At 54.8% G+C, this 3,507-nt stretch overlaps 1 long non-coding RNA gene across 1 annotated transcript; it reads right to left on the minus strand.

Moving 5' to 3' along the window:
* Window positions 1-760: 760 nt before the first annotated feature.
* LOC106737908 (uncharacterized) lies at window positions 761-3,053 on the minus strand. Its single transcript, XR_001373792.3, has 3 exons — window positions 2,924-3,053; window positions 1,718-1,851; window positions 761-910 (listed from the first exon to the last, which is right to left on the minus strand). It is a non-coding gene; the product is annotated as an uncharacterized LOC106737908 (long non-coding RNA).
* Between the last annotated feature and the right edge of the window lie 454 nt (window positions 3,054-3,507).

Consider the following 3,507-nt stretch of genomic DNA (forward strand, 5'->3'; position numbering starts at 1 on the left):
AAAGGGTGACTCGTTGAGAGTAAAGATAACATGGGGAAGGGCGGTGAACGCTAATCCTCATGTGTGCTGGCAGTTCCCCCCACAGATCACTGCCCTCCGTCTGCTGCAACGCTCCTGCCGGCGCAGCCCAGGATTGCATTCACCTTCATGCCCTGCTCTGCACCGCCACCGTCCTGTGAACCCAGCTCTGGGAGCTTTTGTCTGGACCTTGTGGTCCATCCTGTGCTCCAGCCCAATCTGCAGCCTGAAGCCGGGGATGTGGGGACGTGTTCAGGGATGACGGGGGTATCGGCATGGCGGCAGGCTCTGGGGACTGTAGTCTAGTCGCAGCACCGGTTTTTTAGGTGTAAACCCTTCTGTACCTCTGTTCAATGCTGTTCTTCCTAATATGTGCTTGGGTCTCAGCCTCATTTGTGAAAGGGGATAACACCTCATTTCTCCCACCTCTGGTGTCTCTTTTCTCTTTAGACTGCAGTATCTTAGCAAGAAGGCACTGTCTCTCATTTTGTGTATGTGCTTGCATGGCTCTCACAGCTGGAGGCTAATAACTTGTATTATAATGCAAAGAATGACTCACTGATATTAAACATAGCACAGTGGGGAGTGGGGCTGAGTGCTGCTCATTTGGTGTGCTGGCAACTTCCCCCCACTTCCTAAGATAAGGAGAGAAGTTGTTCAAATCTCTCCCTTTGCATATTCTTGTTGCACTCTTGAAAACCAAGCCTCCCCCTTGTACAAAAAGGCAGACAAAGCCATTCACTGCAGTTCTGGTAGTTTATTACCCCAGGAATGTGACAGCATCCCCCATGGCAGCAGTGCCCACCAGCCCTCAGTCACGTCGGGGGACAGTGTGGCTGATGGAGCTGCAGCTCTTTCTGGCTCTGCAAATCACTTTTCATTGCTTCTTGGCCTAAAAGTAAGAGAAAAGCAAGTCACTTCAAGGGTCCGTGCACACAGCGCGGAGGCCAGCTGACAAAAAGGCTGGCATGGTTTGCACCGAAACCCTTCCAAGCCCGGCAGAGACAAATTCAGCACCACACAAAGCAGGCTCGCCTCATCTGCCCTCAGCGGTCTAGAGGGGTTTCAAGACACTCGAGCTTTCGAGGCATCAGAGATCGGCTGTGGGATCTGGTGCCCTCAATGCCCCCAAGCCGCTCTTTGCCCTTTGAGGTCTCCGAATGGGGACACGCCAAAACACCCGTCATCCCAGACCCGTTGCATTTCTCTGCCAGGTCGTGGGCGGCTCTGCAAACACCCCGGTACTGGTGATGGACCTGCACGTGGTTGGTTACTGTGGGCTCAGATCTCCAGGGATCACTACCCAGTGTGTACGCCCGGGATCCCCAGAGTAACGAGGACGGGGTGCGAGGCTGGCTGTTCTCACCTGGAACAAACCCCTTCTCTAGTGTAAAGCCCTTCCTGGGACCTGGCCTTTCCAGCTCCCTCCCCGTTGCTTGCTTTACTGGGGAGGTGACGGGCGTCATCAGCAAAGCTCGAGTTGTTCCCTTTGCTGCTAGAATCGGGCTGAGCCGGCGACTAAAGTGTGCGTATTGCGAGCGTCAGCTCAGAAATTGCACCTCGCGGCAATGGCCACCCCGTCCCGCTGAGCTGGGGCAGCACGAGGCTGGGTGCTGGTCACCACCCGCCAGACAAGGGAAATCCCGAATGAAAGGGCTTGGGGTTGTGGGAAAGAAAGCAAACCCAGAGCTGGTATTACCATAACGTGTTGGTTTTCCAGAGCCCGCATCCCTGCTGCTATTCCCCCAAAGGTGTCCCGGGAACAACGCTTTATTCCAGCAAATATGTCCAGCAGAGCTGCGATAGCTTCCTCTCTGGAGACAGCACCAGCAACTTTTAAAACAGGACAGAGAGAGAGGAGAGAGTCAGGTCTGAAGGCTGCCTGTCGGCCAAAAGCTGAGATAAGCCAAGGCCGGCCGCACAACACGACTATCACACCAGGCTGTCAGCTCTGTTTCTGGTGGTTTGATTAGCTAAAGTTTAAATTCATCCTATCTATTGTGTCGTTTTGCCCCTCCGCGGAGGTGAGGAAAGCGGGTGCAGCCGCTCTCCCAACTCACAGCGGGTCTAGGAGAAGGTCTCACAACAAATCCCCGCGTCCTGCACGCACCGCCACGGAGCCACAGACTGGTAGACAAGGAGGGGTGAAGGGACCTTAGGCGTCACATCCAGTCCAGCCCCCTGCTCCGAGCAGGACCAGCCCCAGCTACTTCATCCCACCCAAGGCTTGGTCTACCCGGGCCTTCAAACCCTCCAAGGACGGCAGCAAAACACAGGGATTAAAAACACCATCTTTTTAGTCTAAACTTGCGTGCAAGCAATGCATCGTGCGATCACAAAGCAAAGCCATGTCTCCTAAAGCCCTGTAGACCTCGCGTGCCCCTCGTGCCAGCGACCATGATTGTGTTCAGGGCGATGAGCCCATCGGCATTCATGAGAGAGACCTTTCTATGCACACGGGAAAACAGACCTGGACTTCGGCATGTCCCCAAGGACCTGTCTCGTGCGCGCACACCCGCGGGGGTTCACCCTGCATTCACTGCCTTCGCGGAGCCAGTAGAGAAGTGCCCGTGGCTCCTGGACCGTATGGCTAGGATGAACTTGGAGATAACATTGCGGTCCCCTCCAGAAGCTCCTTGTTGAGGAGTTCACCTGGACGAACTAAGGGCACCTTTCACTGCCAGGTCAGGCCTTGTGGGCAGACCAGTGCAGATCTGCAGCTCCCTGCACCGGTCTCGGGGCTTCTCCAACCTTACAGCGGGGGAGCTGCGATGAGAACCAGCCCTTTGCTCGCGATGCACCCTGCCCCTGCCACGTAGGCAGGGCTCGATTACTTTAAAACATGCAAGGTAGCTGAGGTCCTGTGAGCCATCGTCCAGCTTCCCTTTGAATGACACGTGCTTACCGGAGATGCAGCAAAGAGCCAGGATGGCCAGCACGAGGATCTTCGGTGCCTTCATGGTTGAGTTCAGCGCCCTGAGTTAAGGCAAACTCAAGCTGTGTCCCAGCGCAGGCTGTCAGGAGGAAACAGGGAACCTGTATATATATGTGCCACCCTCGATATCTGCAACCTGACTCTCACATGACATGAACATAGCCCCAGGATTCAGGGCATTTGCCAATGCAAACCCCGGGAGGCTGCCATCCGCTTTGCACCAGATTCCCAAGGGAAGGGATGCTTCTTCTGCATGCATTGCATTCCTCCGCTCTCGCTGGGCAAGTCCCACGTTGTTTTGTTGCGGATCGAATGAGCCGTTGTTGGAAGCTTGCGTGTGCCTTGTAGGGAGGAGAACATGAAGTGCATTTGGGAGGCAAGCGGCGAGGAATTTCCTAGCATTTCCAGCCTCTTCTTTTCCCCAATGTACAGATCATTTCTTTTCTTTCCTCAGCTGCCTTGTTCTGGGACCCCATCAGCTCCGGTAGCTCACTTTTTTCTATGACTATTTTTTCACTTGGCAGCCTCATCTCCTCCATCCGACGGGTGGTCGA

The sequence above is a fragment of the Alligator mississippiensis genome, chromosome 9 (assembly GCF_030867095.1).
Source record: "Alligator mississippiensis isolate rAllMis1 chromosome 9, rAllMis1, whole genome shotgun sequence".
NCBI lineage: Eukaryota > Metazoa > Chordata > Crocodylia > Alligatoridae > Alligator > Alligator mississippiensis.